A 20,180-nucleotide genomic window follows, 5' to 3' on the forward strand; every position below is an offset into this window, starting at 1 on the left:
GGGAACACAGGTGGTGGGATTTTCATGACGAAGTGCACGAGAATGTGGAGCCAAAATGTGTGCAAGTGTCAGGGCATCTTTTGTCTTTCAGGTGTAGGGTGGTGCTTATTGTCTTAGTTAATGTACGGTTGTGAGACTTAAATGATACCCAGTGACCAAAAGCAACAATGAAATGTCTTTGGCACTACAGGTCTCTTCCGAGGATACAGGTCTCTTCTATAACTACCATGGTAAGAGATCATCAGTTATGACATTCTGTCTATGTGGCAAGTTTCTGTGGGTATGATCCAGCCCACAGGTGCCTCAGTGTTGAGGAGCCTAGCTACCAAAGAAGACCAAGGGGTGCCCATGTTTTACCTGGCTGACACAGAGAGATGGTTACATCCAAGAGGTGGAGAGAGAAAGATTTTCTGCCTGGGTGGTTGGTATCCATCACCCAAGGGTGCTCTGTGGTGTGGTAGATGCAGCAATGCAGAACACCAGCACTCCTCCCAGACCTGACCTGAATAAAGACCAAACTCAAACAGCATTGTGAGTCTGATCTGTATTTGAGCAACGATGGGTGTGAAGACGAATGTTTGGGCTTTGTGGAGGTACAGTGTGTACCTTATTGAGTGGTATTTTAATTTAATGTAAAATTCATATTCATCACAAATAACAACTAACATGTCTTCATAGCATAAGGCATGAATATCTGGCATCTGGGGTGGTTCTGCAGTGTGGCACACTCCCAAACCTGGGGTGAATCTTAAAAAAACATGTTAATTTGAAATGCACTTATATTTAATTATTGCACAAAGATGAGAGACAGAGCACTTGAAATGACATTTAAATTGCAACAGTTTTTTCTTAATTGTATGTTATTTTAATTGTGTGAATTTAATTTTAATTGTTGTAGAACTGTTGCTGCCTCATGGCCAGGACTCCCTTGTAAAAGAGGTCTTTAATCTCAGTGGGACTTTCCTGGGTAAATAAAAATTCAAAAAAAAAAAAAAAAAATCTGAGTTTGGAAGGAGCATATCTGCATGTATTACAAAGTTAAATTGTTCATAAGCCCTGTTTGTTTGTTTTATAATGTAGCATCATGACCCAACAAATTATTTGCTCGTTTACAAATTTAAAATTTCTGGGACTTGGTTGATTACAACCCTAACCCTAACCCTAGCCTCAACATGTCCAGGATCTGTTTACAATGAGGGACTCCAGCTACAATTTGAGAGGAACATTATGATTTGAGAAATTAAAGATTCAAACTACTGTAAAAAGTCATTGTATCAGGTCTGGGTAACTGGAACAGCTGGATGCAAACGCAGGACTAAGACAACCTCTGTAGGTAAAAGCAGTTTACTGAAACAGTAAACGGGGTCCGGTACACAATAAAGCAGTCCAACAAGAATAACAAAACCAAAAACATCAGGCAAAGGCATGGTCGAGGATACAGGCAGGTAGTCAGAACACACACAAGGCAAGCAGGTCGAGAGTATGGTATAAGGGGAGGTTATTTAAAGCTTTGTTTCTGCCTTTAGTCTTTCGGCCACACGGGTTAATTGTATGTTGTTCTTTTTATGAGTTTTGTTATTGTCTTTGTTGTTCACCTGTGTGCTGAATAAATTAATTCATTCACCGACCGTCCTTAAAGGGGTCCTTAAAGCTGTAGTTAAAGTCCTTTTTCTCTGTGAAGCCCGTAAAATTTTCACTGAAAGCCAGATAAATTTTTCGAATAGTTTCCAGGTGCCAGTCTCTAACAGCTTCTGAAAAAATTCTGATGGAAAAAAAGTCCTTTTCATTCCGCCATTTCCAGACAATGTAAATCCGACGAGGGGGCGGGACCACTCCTTCCACAAGGCGTGCTCACAGGCGAATGACGTCACCGACAGGCGTGGAAAAACTCACGCATGCGCACGAGGGTTCAAGCATGTCTGACGTAAAAACATATGAATGAAATCCATATAGTTTTTGAAAAAAATAAAAAGGTATGATACGTTATGGACAGACCTCGTACATCTCTCGGCTGGCTTGGGAACACCTCCACCTCGGGGTTTGTTTGTGGCCCTGCGACAGACTGGTGTCCTGTCCTGGGTGTACCCCACCTCCTGCTCTATGGCTGCTGGGATCCTGCGACCCTTAATTGGACTAAGTGGTAGAAGATGAATGAATGATTTTTTTTTTTTGGACAATGCTGTAGAATTACAAAGAGCATATGCAGTACATATGTGAAACATACATATGTGTCTCTTGTACTCAGTTACCTCACTAAATACAGTAATGTGTAACTTTCCTGTAGTTTTCAAATGGCTGTACAGGTATTGTTGTCTTGAGCATTTTCAGGTAGTGTCATGGAGATCTGACTTTTTACATTGGAAAACACACAGAGAGTAAACTGAAAACATGACGAAGCCATTTGACTATCCTGTTCATAAACAATGGTGTCAGGACTTATCATTTTGACAACACACAGTAAAATCACTAGTGTTAAATCAACACTGAAAGTGAACATATGGTCCCACACTGGCCAGAGTAGGACCATATGTTCACTGGCAGAGTTAATTTAACAACGTCCTACTCTGGCCAGTGTGGGACCATATGTTCACTTTCAGTGTTAGTTTTACACTGGTGATTTTACTGTGCAGTGGCTACATTTACATGCAGCCATTAACCCTTTCATAACCGGAATATTAGCAATAACCCGGTTGCGCACGGCCATGTTAACACCCGCAAAACCCCGAATATGCTCATATTCCGGTTTTTAAAAACCCGAATATGACCCGTGGGTTACTCCTTTTCTAACCCGAATATCAGGTCATATAAACGCGCATCGGGATATCCCCATAGAAACGAACATTATTTTGTGTTCTGCGCATGTCCTATATGCAAGGAATCTTGGTCTTTTGAGTACGGCAACTACTTGTATGTGGCACGCGCAACCCACCAGACACCACAGAAGCAGATGTAAACAGCGCATTGTGTTCTGCATCTTTATAAGGCGGGCCAGTCGCGGCACCACTCGGCATCACCGCAATTGCACTCACTGCATCCGATGCACTTACCGAGTCTGCGGGCTCTGTAAACGCCGCAGCCACTCACACCACCCCCCTCTCTGCTGTGCGGAGCTGCACCAACTCTGGCAACAGGTCCAGAGACTACACTCGCTGTTTTGATGTGGAGTGCTCCGGCAGCCTGCAAGGACAGATTTCCTGCTCCGTGGCCATGACTTGGATTCTTTGCGGGTCCCGCATCCATACCCCCGGAGGCAATGAGCGAAGGGATAGCACACGCATTGTGTTCTGTGTGTGTCTGTTTATAATCTTCTCGCCAGAAGAAAAAGAGAGTGTTTACACAGGAGAGAAAAGTGAGAAAATGTTAATGCCTGTTTGAGAAAAGTGTATAAAGTGTGTAGTGAGGGGTTTTACAGCCTTAAAACATCTATAATGATTGTAAAATCTAACGCTGACTACTTCGCGGATTTCGCCTATTGCGGGTTATTTTTAGAACGTAACTCCTGCAATAAATGAGGGACCACTGTACTTCATTAGTATCATGAAAGACTTGAATATAATGTTTTTTATTGATGGTAGAAAGTACCGAGATAGCGACATTTACAAGAAGGTGGCCGTAAAGTTACATGAAGCAGGATTTGCACGAATGCCAGACTAAATCAAGCACCGGTGGAAGACGTGTGTCGCTGTTTAGATGGGGATATTCCAAATGATACCAATGACCATGTATACAGGAGTAACTTCTGCTTAAGCATGTAAACGGGTTATTCTTAATGATTCAGAAACCAGAATATTGACCTTATCCCGAATATTAACGGCATGTAAACGTAGCCAGTGACAGTTACATTGACATGAATACTTGCTTTTGAGGAGTCATTTTGAGCAAGTTACGTGCTTTTGCAGGTTATCCACTAGGTTTTGCAGTTTGAACTAATTGTTCTGAGAAATGCACCAGCTGTTGTGCAAATGTTAATAGTGATGTGAGAAAAACTGTAAAGTGCTACTTAAATGCACCTCTATAATCCAACCGATGAGAAACTTGGATGCATACAACTTTTGTTCAACACTAATTATGAATAACTTTTTTTAATAAGTTACTCACTGGGGTGGTGGCCAAGTGGCTAGTGCACTTGTTTCCAGTGCAGAAGGTTCCTGGATCAAACCTGCCCCTGTACATTCTCTATGCAGTATGGAGTTGTGTCAGGAAGGGCATCTGGTGTAAAACCTATGCCAAATCAACATCCAGAGCCACCTTATATCTGCTGTGGTGAAAATTAGGGAGCAGCCTACTTAATATACAGTGAGTTCCTCAGTGGAGGCTGTCATTTGTACTATCAAAAATAATTTTGTTAATTTTGCTTAACAACTCATGGCCAGTGTGCAGAAAGAAATTTGGACAGTCTTTTTATTACCCTATTTGTCTTTTTCTGACTTCACACACATTCAATTCCAATTGCAAACAGACACGGGTGGTTGATATTCCATCTCCAGATGGCCTTCAGCTTTGTGATTTCATGTCTTTTTTTTTTTTTTTTTTGGCAAATATGAAATTCTGATCTCTTGGATTATTTATGCCATTTATACCCATCAGCCTTTGTATTAACACATTATACACATCACTGCAGATGACGGAGCAGTTAATGATTTGGAAATGTTGGCATTTGAAAATTATCTTGTAGAAAAGCAACCACACAGACGTTTCACAAGAATCAATTCATGTTTATCAAGGTAAGAGAATGATTTAAAGACAACGAGGCTGTTGTCAAGTGTGGTGAGGAGAGAATGTTAATGGATGTGAAGATAATGGCTCGGATGTTATATACACCAATGTGGTGGGAGGTTTTGCTGCCTAATGATCATTGTGTTTGGCAACAAAATCAACTCAATACACAAAAGCCAGGAGTACTGCTGCTTATTTGTGAGGCATGTGTGCGCTTGTGTCTGTTTTCGTCAGATGTAGCCATCCTAAAATCTCACCATGTACACTGAAAATGTATGGACAAAGACACCATTTGTAAGACCAGGATGTGCATCTCATGAGTTTTCAGCATGACACACCTCCCTCAGTGTGTCTAAGCTAATGTATTTGTGAAGCCTTTCATCACAGGTTGGATAATCGGCAGAGGATGTGCAACCTTTGTTTTGCTTTAAGCCGTCTTATCACCTGAATTCTGTTGTCACAATGCACATCAGTCTGTTACACACAAAAAATAAGACTTGTCATCTTTCCGAATTGTTCAAAGTATTTGGAATGTATGATGAAAGTTGTAGGGACCTTGGTGGCATGCTTGTCTTGCTGAACAAAATATCCAGGCCAAGGTTCCAGAGAAACATCACTCTTAAAGCAGCAGTGTGTAGGATTTAGATGCATTTATTAGCAGAAATGGAATATAGTATTCCACGTGCCAACAGCCAGGGGCTGTGAGCGTGGACGGGGCTGCTGGGCCACCTGCCCTCGACTGCTACCCAATCCTCTCTGCACCCGACCCCCATGGCCCCCTCTGCAGGTGGTGAACCCACAGGAGGGTGGGTCCACGTCACTCTTTCGGGCTTAGCCCGGTCGGGCCCCGTGGGCTAAGGCCCGACCACCAGGCGCTCGTGCGCGAGCCCCAACCCCAGGCCTGGCTCCAGGGTGGGGCCCCGGCTCTGCCATACCGGGCGATGTCTCGGTCTTTGACTTTGTACTGGTCATGGGCGCTTCCGGAACCTCGCTGGAGAGGTTTTCCGGGCAGGTCCCATCGGGAGGAGGCCCCGGGGAAGACCCAGGACACACTGGAGGGACTACGTCTCTCGGCTGGCTTGGGAACGCCTCGGGGTTCCTCCAGAGGAGCTGGGGGAGGTGTGTGTGGATCAAGAAGTCTGGGCGGCTTTGCTTGAGCTGCTGCCCCCGCGACCTGACTCTGGATAAAACGGAAGAAAATGGATGGATGGAATATAGTATCTATAACCATCACTTCATTAGTGTATAATTGCCTGCAACAACAAATCAATGTGTTTACATGACCTTAGAAAGAGTCGTTTATGGGATATGTGAGCAGGTCTCCCCCCATGGAGGCCACCATGTTGATACTGTAGCCCAAAAGGTACATAGTTACGTCTACTGTCTAACAAGTTTGAGAACACATTTTTGTGAACTGGAAGTTCAGACATGTTGCCAATCGCAAAAGAATACAAGGGAGCAAGGGGCAAAGAGCTGCAGCTTTAAGAGTTAAGAGTATTTTCAATAAACATTTAGGTTCATGTGGGGACATTGAAAGTGATATCATTATTGCACATGCATGCAGAAATGCCAAGGTGCAGCATTGTTGTCAGCATTTGATGCATAACAGAATTCTTGTAATGATGGACAAATTATGTGATATTTCAACACCTGTGATGGTGTTAGATGTGGAATTTCAGCAAATATACATCACAATGCTGAGACTGAAAAGTCTTCCTGAGTCATGCAAAATTCCATTGGAGAAATGAAGTCTGGCTTTATTCAACCAACCTCCAATGAGAAAACCTTGGAGGCCTACAGGTATGTGGTTTCCAATGTTTTCCCATAACTTAGGTGCTTCTGATTAATCCTGTGGAATTTTGTGAAATGTGAGGCCCTTGTCTGTTTTGGAGTTGAACGCACATTGATGTGCAAAGACTATTATGGTGATCACAAGTAAGGTATATTGACAGCCAGGCTACTTTTTGGAGTGGGATTATAAGCTGTATATTGATATTTATTTGTTTGTTTGTTTGTTTTTTTGTTTTTTTTTGCTTTCAACTCGGGGTCACCACAGCTCAGCAAGCTCAGTAGAAATCCACACTCGGATTTGGCACAAGGTTTATGCCTGATGCCATTCTTCATTCAACTGCAGTTCCACATGGAGACGTAGCTGCACAGCTCCTGGTGTTCATAAGCAGCTGCTCCCAGCCAAGTAATCATCAAGGCTACCTCAGTTGTTGAGGACTGCCTACTCCTACTGTCTCAGAATTATTAGCTTCTGTCTGTTGTTGTGATGCTGCATAGTACAACTTTTATCTGTTGCACCACTAGTTGCAGCTTCAGGATGGTGTGGAACACAGGATTTTCATGTGACAAGACAGATCACATCGAGCTTGCATCTCTCTTGTGCTTTCTGGCAGACTGTAGCTGAAATTGCACATCTTCATTATAGAAATATCCTTCTTTCATAATTTTAATAGGGTTTTAAAAATGAATAGTTTGCATCATCTGTCATGCTTAGTTATCATGTTACAGGGTAACATATGTCATGTCATAGAATTCAACGGATGTTGACCTTGTTTGACCTTTACTTTGGAGACAAAACATTCAACCCAGTCAAACTATTCCATTTATTGATCCTTTTATTTCAACCAATAATTTGCATATTTTTTTTGCTGAAATTGGAGCAACATTAACTTTTGACCCCTGTACAAACTGAAACTGACCTTTGTCACCATTTTTGCTGTTTTTACCCCATAACATTCCATCATAGATAGTCCAAACTATACCTTTTTGGAATTGTTATGATCAGACAAATAATCTGATATAGTTTTCAACATGATTAGAGCATTTTTAAAGTTTGACCTCTGTGTAATTCTTCAATTGACCGTACCTGGCAACAGCTACCACTCTGGGATGGCTATCATACATTTTTGTGTAGGCCATGATACACTGAGGCTGGATTCTAAGTGTCGTGTTTTTCCCCTTAAGTGGTACCGACTATGTCAAAATTCATGACTGGCTCATGGACTAAAAAAAAAAAATTCTTAGGGCAATAATAGATGAGAAAATCAGTTAGAAACTGTTATATGGCTGGGGGGGGGCCTGGCTGCCGGTTTGTTTGTCTGTTTGTTTTCCTCCCAGGTGGCGTGCATTTGGGACTGAGTGGCTGTGTTGCTGAGGCTGTCAGGACCTCACCCTGATCACCTGCGACTCGTCAGGACTCACAGCTGAGGTGCATCTGGATGGATTGGAGCATGTTGGCATTTAAGACTGGAGTGCACAGTGTGTATTTGCCAGAGACTCGACCTTGTGACCAGACGGGTGAGATCGTCGTCTCGGGAGCCATCTCATCAGCAGCGGATGCTGAGAAATGTCCAGGTTTGATGCACAGTCTGTGAAAGAGGAGGGGGTGAGGTCTCACGCTCGTCAGCACACTTCCTGAGGTACGTTAGATTTTGTGACTAACAGTTATACAGTCAGTAAATGTGGTGTCCCTCACACCTTATTGTATTGAGCTGTTTGTTAGTCATGTATCAGCTTCCACTGCGGTGGAGTTTTGTGAACTGGATGTTCCATGCCTGCAGGTTGGAAGCTGATCAGCAATCAAGCCAGGAAGTGTTTGCTGTTTGTACACCTTTAAGTGTTCTGTGTGTAGAGTGTGGACTCACATAATGGTTCCTTCTTTCACAGACTCGGTTGTTGCGGCCACCTGGGGGGTGTCGGCGGGGTCCTGGGTCCGAAACAGCTTCTGGCTCCGGACCGTTAGCGCTGCTGGGAGCGCACCACGCCAGGCCGCACCTTTCTGTTATTACATTTTCACTGTTATGTATTAAATTCAGTTAGCCTTTGTACCGTGCTCTGCTTATTCATACTGGGTCCTTCAAACGCTGGTCGGTTCTCCGAGCTGCGTCCGACAAATAACAGTAGTCTCTGGCCAAACATCACGGACCCAGCGTTAGCAGAGACGGTAACGCGCCGGGAAGGCGGGCAGCAGACGTTCAGTGGTTATCCGGATCAGTTGCGGGGCTCTCCGCCCGGAAGGTGCGTGTTTGAGACCCATTACTGGATACTAATTTGTGCTCTCTTGCAGCCGTGTTCCTGTGTTGTGCCTCATCGTGGATCGTGGTGGAGTGTGACTGGCGACGGCTTCGCGTCACACTCCGACCGGATGGGATGGTGTAAACGGGAGCTGCAAGAGTGCGTTTGTAATGGGTTCACGCGCACGGCGGAGCTCTGTTAGCACGGGTCGCTGGGCTTCCTGTGTTACAGTCGTAGCCCCGTTTCCCCGGATAAGGTAACTACTGCGTCTGTTGTATCAGCTCCGGCGTATTTAGTTGAGCACATTTTGGTTGTGTGTTGCACTCAGCTGCGCACACAAAAGCAGCTCGTTTGTTTTTTTTCTGTCGCCCAAGGGGTTTTTTCATTTTTAGCACTCTGGTTCCCCCTTGTGGTGACTGAATCACGGTACCGTCAAGCTCTGGAGTAGGAACAGGTGTGTTCCATTTGGTTGAGCTTGACGGTATAACTCACTGATTTGTTTTGTGTTAGTTCATTTTGTGTGGGTGTTTTTTTGAGTTGGTTTTTGTGTGGGCTTTTCTTTTTTGTTGTCCACTATTTGTCTGGGGGTGTGACCCTGTAGCCTTTGCTAACCAAGAACAAAACCAAAAAAAAAAAAAGAAAAAGAAAAACGGGGACCCAAACAACTGTGTGTTGGTCTGTTTTTTTTTTCTTTTGTTTCTTTTTGTTTCACATCCCCAGGGTTAGATGGAGCGGTCCCCTGGGGGGTGATGGGGTGGTATTTGGGTTGTTTTTTTCTCTTTGTTTTTTGTTGTGCCCTCTCTTCTCCTCTGACTCCAGCCGGGTGTGCCGTAGTGTCGGCATTGCTGGAGGGGTGCAGTTAGGTTGTGCTGGGCGTTTCCCAGGTGGCCTCTGCACCCGGGAGGGGAGGGGGGGGGGTTTGGGGTTTTTTTTTGTTTTCCCTCCCCCAGTTTCCGCCCTCAGGGTTGACTGTGGTGTCCTCTGGGGGGGAAAAGGCGTTGGGTCCATCTAGAGTGGACGGCCGGGGCTGGGTCCATTGGTCGTGAGGGGAGGCGTCTCCTGGGGTTGACGAGTGGTCCTCTGGGGGGCGCTGGTAGTCCCCGTGGGTGACGGTGGATCCCAGAGGGACCTCGGCCGTGGTTATTACTCCTGGAGCTGGCGGGTGGCCCTCTGGGGGGTGTTGGTCCCTGCGTGTCGTTTGGGGGGGAGGAGGGGGGGTATTTTGGCATTTTTGTTTGTGAGTTTACATGTGGGTTGTTTTTCTTTTCTCCCCTTCCCTGGGGTTTGATGGGACGGTCCCCTGGGGCGGGGGGGGGTGTTTTGGTTGTTTTGTGTTATGACTAATCACACATGTTTGGTTAAAGGCTGACCGCACAGGTGTAGGAACTCCTGGCCACACCTGTGCTGAGACTGTCAAACAAGGGCAAAGATGCAGCCAGTTCAACCAGTCTGTTGGAGGACGAACGCAGACGCGGTTCCAGCCATGGTCCCTGGAGGGGGGTGTTTCTCCTGGGCCAGGTGTGTGTGGTCGCCGGGAGGCTTCCCGTGAGGGTGGGGTACTGTTATATGGCTGGGGGGGCCTGGCTGCCGGTTTGTTTGTCTGTTTGTTTTCCTCCCAGGTGGCGTGCATTTGGGGACTGAGTGGCTGTGTTGCTGAGGCTGTCAGGACCTCACCTGATCACCTGCGACTCGTCAGGACTCACAGCTGAGGTGCATCTGGATGGATTGGAGCATGTTGGCATTTAAGACTGGAGTGCACAGTGTGTATTTGCCAGAGACTCGACCTTGTGACCAGACGGGTGAGATCGTCGTCTCTGGGAGCCATCTCATCAGCAGCGGATGCTGAGAAACGTCCAGGTTTGATGCACAGTCTGTGAAAGAGGAGGGGGTGAGGTCTCACGCTCGTCAGCACACTTCCTGAGGTACGTTAGATTTTGTGGACTAACAGTATACAGTCAGTAAATGTGGTGTCCCTCACACCTTATTGTATTGAGCTGTTTGTTAGTCATGTATCAGCTTCCACTGCGGTGGAGTTTTGTGAACTGGATGTTCCATGCCTGCAGGTTGGAAGCTGATCAGCAATCAAGCCAGGAAGTGTTTGCTGTTTGTACACCTTTAAGTGTTCTGTGTGTAGAGTGTGGACTCACATAATGGTTCCTTCTTTCACAGACTCGGTTGTTGCGGCCACCTGGGGGGTGTCGGCGGGGTCCTTGGGTCCGAAACAGCTTCTGGTCCGGACCGTTAGCGCTGCTGGGAGCGCACCACGCCAGGCCGCACCTTTCTGTTCTTACATTTTCACTGTTATGTATTAAATTCAGTTAGCCTTTGTACCGTGCTCTGCTTATTTCATACTGGGTCCTTCAAACGCTGGTCGGTTCTCCGAGCTGCGTCCGACACATAACAAGAAACCACACAAACACAGTATACGAGGTCTGTGAGAAAAGTATCCGACCTTTTTATTTTATGCAAAAAAAATATATGGATTTGATTCATATGTTTTTACGTCAGCCAAGCTTGAACCTTCGTGCGCATGCGTCAGTTTTTTCACGCCTGTCGGTTGCGTCATTCACCTGTGGGCAGGCTTTGAGTGAGCACTGGTCCACCCCTCTCATCATTTTTTCATTGTGAGGAAATGGCGGAATGATTTGGGCTTTTTTTCCATCAGAATTTTTTCAGAAACTGTTAGAGACAGGCAGCTGGAAACCATTCAGAAAATTCACATGGCTTTCGGTGAAAATGTTATGGGCTTCACAGAGATTACGGAGTGTTACTACCGCTTTAAGGACGGCCCACAATGGCGCACGGCGCGCCGCGCTCCGAGCCGCGATCGACAGGCAGAAACCACCATTTCATTTCTAAACGGATGGCTGTGTCGATCCGGGACCATCATGTGCAATTTCTCTGGTTATCACAAGAGCTGGACATCAGCCATTTTCCGGCAGATTTCACTTTTAACAACAGATTTTGTCATGGAAAGCCGCACGGAGGCTTTGCGCGTCACAACGGATTCGCTGATGGTGCAAGACAAAGAACACCTCTGTTTTGGAGTGTCAGAGGACAAGTTGGGACATGGCTATCTCAACTTTCAGTGGCTTACCAGTCGAGTGAGTATAAGAGAAATTATGGAGAGCTGGGCACTCAAAAACAGAGGTGTTCTTTGTCTCGCTCCATCAGCGAATCCATCGTGACGCGCGAAGCCTCCGCGCGGCTTTCCACGACAAAATCTCTTGTTAAAAGTGAAATCTGCCAGAAAATGGCTGATGTCCAGCTCTTGTGATAACCAGAGAAATTGCACACGACGGTCCCGGAGCCACACAGCGATCCGTTTAGAAATGAAATGGTCATTTCTGGCTGTCGATTGCAGCTCGGAGCGCGGTGCGCCGTGTGCCATTGTGGGCCGTCCTTAAAGCGGTAGTAACACTCCGTAATCTCTGTGAAGCCCATAAAAGTTTCACCGAAAGCCATGTGAATTTTCCGAATGGTTTCCAGCTGCCTGTCTCTAACAGTTTCTGAAAAAATTCTGATGGAAAAAAAGCCCAAATCATTCCGCCATTTCCTCACAATGAAAAAACGATGAGAGGGGTGGACCAGTGCTCACTCAAAGCCTGCCCACAGGTGAATGACGCAACCGACAGGCGTGAAAAAACTCACGCATGCACACGAAGGTTCAAGCTTGGCTGACGTAAAAACATATGAATCAAATCCATATATTTTTTGCATAAAATAAAAAGGTCGGATACTTTTCTCATAGACCTCGTACAAACAAAATTATCAATAAGCATTTCAGTGTTAAACAAAGCAAAACATGTCCTGGATCACAAATCACTCCTATAGTGTTCCACTGTCTTGCCAGATTTCAATTACTGTGTAGAGATCTGGGGCAATAATTACATGATTTCAATAAAATCACTAGCTATTCTTCAAAAAAGAGCAATACAGGTCATTCATAATGTCGCTATCAAGACCATACTCGCTCACTCTTAAAGATAAACATATTAAAATTAACAGGCATAGTAAAATTCCAACCACGGTGACTTAGTGGTTAGCACTATTGCCTGGCAGCGAGAAAGTCATGGGTTCAATTCCCATCCGTGGCATTTCTGTGTGCAGTTTGTGTGGGTTCTCTCTGGGTACTCCAGCTTCCTCCCACATCCAAAGACATGCAGGTTAGGTGGATTGGAAACTTTGAATTGTCCATACGTTTGCGTTCGGGTGTGATTGTGTTAGTTTGTCTATATGTGGCCCTGCAACAGACTGGTGTCCTGTCCAAGGTGTACCCCACCTCACACTCTATGACTGCTGGGATAGGCTCCAGTCTCCAGTTTTGATGAGGAGCTAAAGGAGTGTCCAAACATTCAACAGTTTTAAAGAAAATAATATAAAGAATGTGTTTTCACAGGATGAAGTGGATGTGTGAGAGTCACTTGGTGTTCACAAGAAACTGTTATTTATTTCTATATTTATTTATGTTCATTGTTGGTTTTCTGTTTTCTGTTGTGTTTTATCAGGTTCTTTTGTCTTGTCTTTTTCTTTTATTATTGCTGTTGCTGCTTTTATTAATAATATGCATATGTCGTGGACATGAACGAGCGAAGCTCGTCAGCATCTCACCATGTCATTTAGGTCCTTCACACTTTATTTTGAGTAAATGCTTCAGGGGACCCACCGCCTTTTTAAGCATTTTTTTATTTGCCTCTCACATGCCTGAAAAAGCTCCTCACCATCTGACCATGTCCTTTAGGTCCTTCAGACTTTTTTTCAGTAAACTGGTTCTTGGGAGCATGAGCATGACTAAAACCTTTCAGCTTCTGTGTGCCACTTTAAACATTTTTTTTTATGTAGAAGTAAATTAATATTCAAAGTTTTCAGCTAGTTGACAGCAGGGCTGTACAATACAGGCAAATTATCATATCTCAATATTGTCACATAAATTGTCATGTAAATGTCACTTATATACATGCTGTCTATCCTTGAGCTGCTTAGGTGGGTAGAGAGAGTTTCCTTGGGATAAAAAAAAGCTTTTCAACCCACAATCCCTGGTTCTCAAGACCAGGCACCTAAGTGGCTCTACTCTTTTTTTTTTTTTCTTTTTTAAGATATTTAGGTGTACCTTAGTAAACACTAGTAGAGTTCCACCATAGATTTGGAATGTATAATAGAAGATATACCTTACTGAATTTTCATATCAATATGATATACAATATGACTATGATTTGACACAAAGTGCAGCAACAGTGAAATTAAACATTCTTAAACAAAACAGTAATAATACCACACTCATTTTGCACTCATCATAAGGTTAGGATACTGTGCCCTCCAAAAGTATTTGAACACTTGGAATTTCACACATTTTAATTTGTTTATGCCATTTTAAAAACTAGAAATACAAAAAAAAAAAAAAAGTCAAATTCCTAAAATTATCTTCCTCAAACTCAAACTGAAAGCAAATCTCTAAAACTTGCTAAAACCTGTAAATAATAATTTTATTGCCAATTTTCTTTAGACAAGTCAGGGGATGGAAACATGAACATTTCCAAGTCACTGAATATGGTCTTGGACTTTATTTACATCAATTATGAAGAAATACAAAAGTTTCTTTCACCAAAACATCAAATCTAGGTTTTCATCTCAAATGTACTTTCTGTCAAATTGTAGCTGAACCTTCAGGTCTTCTTTTTAAGAAAATCCTCCTCTACACCACTTCATCAGGAAGCTGGATTTTATATTTTTAATTCATTTATATCATGTTGTAGATACTTACTTTCAGTTTGAGTTAAGGAAGGTAATTTTAGGAAAAAAATGTATTTGAAATGGAATAAACAAATTAAAATGTGTGAAATACCAAGTGTTCCAATACTTTTGAGGGCAAAAGAGAAACACAAAGCAGCATCTTACATCTCATATATAGTGCAGCAGATAAGAGAGTATTTAGAGTGGAATCCTGCAAATGGTGATACAAGCATCACATTTGGCACAAATAATCCTTAGACATTAACTCTTAAAAAAACTGATTGGCCACTTGAATTTTCAATAGGCAGCCAGGTAGGGGTCAATTGAAGAATTACACAGGGGTCAAAATTAAAAGACGCTCCAATCATATAGAAAACTACACCACATTGTTTGCCTGATCATAAAGATTCCAAAAAAGGTATAGCTTGGATAATCTGTGACTGAATGTTATGGCGTTATGAGGTAAAAGCAGCAAGAATGGTGACAAAGGTCAGTTTCAGTTTGTACAGGGGTCAAAAGTTAAAGTTGCTCCATTAATTTTACTCCAGCTGTATTTGTGCTAAATGTGATGCTTGTATCACCATTTGATGGATTGTTTCAGTTATCTGCTGCATTAATAAGCCAACAGAGCATGAACCAACTGCTGTCTGTTAGCTTAAACGTGTATATAAGGCAACCTGAATTAAAGGAGAAGATGAGATGAGATATACTTTATTGATCTTACAGTGGAGAAATTATGTTTACACTCAAGTTACCTCAGACAGCAATTTGTTTAGCAGTGAAAAATTCAGAGAAAATGAGCACGCTCACAGCTCAAAAACCCAGATGAGCCCTTATTGGCTGCCTAAAGTGCCTGATGGGAAAAAAAAAAAACAAAACACAAAATTCAGCCATGAATACTTCTTATGCTTTCTGCTGATCAGTGATGTCAAAAATGGCCCAGGCAACTGCCAAAAAAGCGGAAATCTGCCAAAAAGCTGAGATTTTTCATCCCTGAGATTTCTTGGGAGCTCTGATGTTATCTGGAGGGCAGCCGGGCATCTCCTGGGAAGCAGTGCCATCTTTACCATTGCCATGTATGCCCTCCACAGTTGCAACAGCCCCCAGTGACGTGCGCCCATCCTCAGTGACCCTGGAAATCCCCGCCTCACTGACTGTACCGACACCCCCCTCCGCCGCCAAAAAAAAAAAAAAAATCATTTTTACAGTGGTAGGGTCTGCAACCAAGAATTCCTGCAGTAGTTGAGCCGTAAACTGAAATACAAGGTCTATTAGAAAAGTGTCCGACCTTATTATTTTTTTCAAAAACCATATAGATTTGAATCACGTGTGATTACATCAGACATGCTTGAACCCTCGTGGGCATGCGAGAGTTTTTTCACGCCTGTCGGTTACGTCATTCGCCTGTGGGCAGGCTTTGAGTGAGGAGTCGCCCACCCTCTCGTCGATTTTTTCATTGTTTAGGAATGGCTCAGAGACTGCTGCTTTGTTTGATAAAAAATTTTTCAAAAACTGTAAGGCACAACTGAGTGGACACCATTCGATAAATTCAGCTGGTTTTCATTGAAAATTTTAACGGCTGATGAGGGATTTTGGTCTGGTAGTGTCGCTTTAAGGACGGCCCACGGTGCCTGACGGCGATCTGCGCTCTGAGGCGGCGTCATCTCGCTGTTTCAAGTTGAAAACTTCCACATTTCAGCCTCTGTTCACCCAGGTCATCGTCAGAGAACAGAGAACTTTCAGAAGAAGTCGGCATGAGGAGTTTATGTGGACATTCCACTGTTAAAGGTCATTTTGTAATGAAAGAACGTGCGGGCAGAGTCGCATGTCGGGCCGCGTCGTCACGGAAACGACTCGGCGAATTTGCGCGCACGTCTTTCATTACAAAATGATCTTTAACAGTGGAATGTCCGCATAAACTCCTCATGCCGGCCTCTTCTGAATCTTCTCTGTTCTCTCACGATGTCCTGGGTCAACAGAGCCTTAAATTAGGATGATTTCAGCTCGAAACAGCCAGACGATGTCGCCTGGGTGCGCTGCGCGACGTCCCGCTCTGTGGGAAGTCCTTAAAGCGACAGAAACACCCCATAATCTCTCATCAGCCGTTAAACTTTTCACCGAAAACCAGCTGAATTTCTCGAATAGCCACTCGGATATCCCTCACAGGTCCTGAAAAAAGTTTGATAAAGCAACGCGCGCCGTCTCGAGCAGCATCTCAAACAAAGGAATTCAGCCGAGAGGGCGGGACCAGTGCTCACTCAAAGCCTGCCCACAGGGAAATGACGTCACCGACACGCGTGAAAAAACGTACGCATGCGCACAAGGGTTCAAGCATGATTGGTGTAATCGCATGTCATTCAAATCCATATAGTTTTTTTTTTTTTATAAAACTACCGGTTAGTTTTATAAGATACCTCGTATATAAATTCACACACACACAATGTGGCCAAAGCATGTAATTTTCTTTCTCCCCAATGCACAGTTTTTAGTTCAGTCTTTCCTTTTTCATGTTTTAACCCTTTATCTTTTACACCACATGATCAATGTAACCTCCTCGTCTGAAGTTTCAGAAGAAACAAATCATCTGTCTCCAGTTTTCGGGAAAACCACCTAGCAAATTCAAGTTTCCTTGCCAATTGCTTGGGAGTTAGTTCGCTCTGAGACAGTTTTTTGTATGGAAAGAGATGCAAGTCAGCCCTTAGGAGGCGTTGCACAGAACTTGTTCTCTGAAGTAGGGTCAACTGTGGCATTTTTCCTCAACTTTGTCTTGCAGAACTTTAGGGTTCCTGAAATGAGAAAAACACCATTATTTCCCAGTAAAACCATTTCCTGGTATTTATATTTCAGAGTACTTTTGGGTATATTTTTTGAGACGCACCCTATATATATATATATATTCACTGCAAGACCTGCGTTCACATTTTGGGACATATTTTTTTCAGTATTCATGGTTTGCAATTAACGGTTTGCGAATATGTCACGATTTGCAGCTCTTTTTTGGGGGGGGGGGGGGGGTAACAAAACCTTATGAAAAGACATCTTTTCATTCTTTTTTGCAGGTAATTATGCACAGATGAGATGTTTATTTCTGATGATAAACACCCCTAAATCCACACATTGTAGTTTTACGTTTTTACAAAGGCTTGGGCATTAGCATATGATCATTTTAACAAAGCTTTAATTATGTTGATTTGGGAAACAACGCTTTAAAGAAATTTGTACAGTCATCTTAACCTTACGATTCTTTCGGCAACGCCTACAGTTTAAAAAAAAATCTCACAGCTGCATTACCGTTTTGCTTATTTGTTACATAAAACACATTCTGTTGGAGTCATTAGTCAACTGTTCTCCGGGAAGAGTGAATGAGGTAAATGATGCTGCAAAACATCCTCATTCATTTTAACAGGAACTTTTATTTAGAGACACAACTGGTGCATCATCTCACATTTGGAAGGAAAAAAAAACACACTACAGAACTTTCCTTTTTATGGTTTTGTAGTCGAGATGTTGAAATGTCAAAACAACAACAACAGCAGGATGGATATCTCATCAGACTGCTTTGCTCTCCTTAAAGCTGAGCGTTGTGTGAAAGGTGTTACATGTCAGAACTGTGCAATATTCATGTGGATGTTTGATCCAGATGTGCAGTGAATCATGCCACAACGAGGAGAGAGTTCGAAAGAAAGACATTGGAATAGATGGAGTTTTCTCATTGTCTGCAGAAAATGATGAAAATACCACACACACACACACACACACACACACTGCAGGAAAACTGAGGAAATGAATATTCATGGCGTGGAATGCTCTAACCAGCACAGTGCTTTAAAATGACTTTTCTCCGTCTGCACTTGTGCATCCATTTCCCTTTGTATGTTAAATGCATTTGCTTGATTGCTTTTTCTGTTTGTGAATGGTTTGTCTCAGAAAGGCCTTGGCATGGGGTGTAATGAATCACTTAATCCTCTGGCAATAAGAAAGAAAGGATAAGAAACAATGTGAAGGCATGGCAGAATAAGCATGCAATGATGCCTCTCAATGGTGATCATTCCGGCATTTTCTAGCGCACCATGCTCAATGGATTTTCTGGTTATACTCTATGCTTCAGTTGGTGTCAAAAGACAGCAAAGTGAATTAACGCCACGCATCATTTAAAAGATGACCTTTGTTGAAGACGTATGGCATTTTTGGGTGATATGTGCTGTGTTTCATTGATTCTTTGTAGGAACACGGAGCTTCAGCACTAGAAAAAAAAAAAAAAAATTTGTTGTTGCAGACTCAAAGTAATGCATTCCTGATGCATGACTTCAGTTTAGGCATCAATGTACACAAAAGTAAATTTAGACTTTATTAAGGCCCCCTTCACACATAGTACAAATGTGGCTGAAAGCAGGGATTATATGCAATATGTGTAAAATTGGCACTGCCTCTAACGCCTCGTACACCTGTTGCTACAACTATTTGCGCACACCAGTGGCTGAAAGGCAGAGTGTGCCCTGTGAGAGCCCCTTCAGTCCCTCTCACGGCAGGTGTTGGCCAAATCCCAGGTGACACACATGAAAATCTGACACCGCTCGCTTGGCGCTTAGAAAATGTGTGGCCAATCGCGCTCTCAGCACAAAATAGTGAGCAGACGATCACTGTGAAATCTAAGTGCCCCATGAGTGTGGTGCTGCAAAACAGCAACGCACGTGGCGTGCCAGAGTGTCAGCTCCCCCAACAACAAAAATCCCCCCCAAAGTTTAGCATACCACAAACCTCCTCCCTTTGTTATATAAATGAGCTGAGTACCTGCCAGCACCGCTCCGCCCCACACCCACTCACAGAACACCTGAGAAATAGCCTCTTTCAAGTTGAAGGGCAGGGGGAGAATGGGACAGACAGAGAATGTCATTTTGAAGTTAATGGAACAATTTATGGACCAGGGAAGGACTGTAACTATGGACAATTTCTAAGGTTGAATTTGTTTAGCATCAAAATATTCAGCTTCAAAAACTTCATCCTCAAAAAAAAAAAATCAACCTAAAAAAAAATAGAAAAGCAAAAGCAATCGATCCCTGTCTCAGTCATCAACCAATCACATTTTGCCCCATTGGTCATGTGACACCAAGACCAAATCAAAAGAAGAAGACGACGATGACGTGATAGTATTTATTTATTTATTCATTAGTTTATTTGACAGGGACAATACAGTCAGACATAGCTACAAATCAAAGCTTGCAGCTGATGTGATGCATACAGAGTATAGCAACAAGTGCTAATTTACAACTCCCGTCCCTGTAGCAATATTTATTTAATAAAAGCCTCCACACGGGGGACCAGAAGATATATGTAACGGATATTCAGGCCTTGCAATGAGGGACCATAAAGACGTAACCCAATTCTTAAATAAAATGTCACACGCGAGCACCATAAGAATGTAGTGAATAAGCAGTTAAACTCCCAAATTGACGAGACTGGACTTGTCCCCATATAATGAGTCACCAAAATAATTAATTTAGGGTTTAATACTTATTATTTAAATATTACTTGGGGCACTACCTATTTATAGCATAGGTACTTTAATTTAAACATTCATTAATTAATCAGTCTCAATTTAATTAAATCAGTCTCTGATCTGAAAGTCTCTGAATTCACAATACGATTAACCAAAGGTTTCCTTCTGAACACAAAATGAACCACAGCAGAAATATTTACAATTTATTTACAAT

General features: G+C 43.2%; 1 long non-coding RNA gene across 1 annotated transcript; it reads left to right on the top strand.

Moving 5' to 3' along the window:
- The first annotated feature begins 615 nt into the window (after positions 1-615).
- LOC117515137 lies at positions 616-19,752 on the top strand. Its single transcript, XR_004562073.1, has 3 exons — positions 616-632; positions 1,039-1,045; positions 19,640-19,752. It is a non-coding gene; the product is annotated as an uncharacterized LOC117515137 (long non-coding RNA).
- Positions 19,753-20,180: the final 428 nt, after the last annotated feature.

The sequence above is a fragment of the Thalassophryne amazonica genome, chromosome 8 (assembly GCF_902500255.1).
Source record: "Thalassophryne amazonica chromosome 8, fThaAma1.1, whole genome shotgun sequence".
NCBI classification, from domain to species: domain Eukaryota; kingdom Metazoa; phylum Chordata; class Actinopteri; order Batrachoidiformes; family Batrachoididae; genus Thalassophryne; species Thalassophryne amazonica.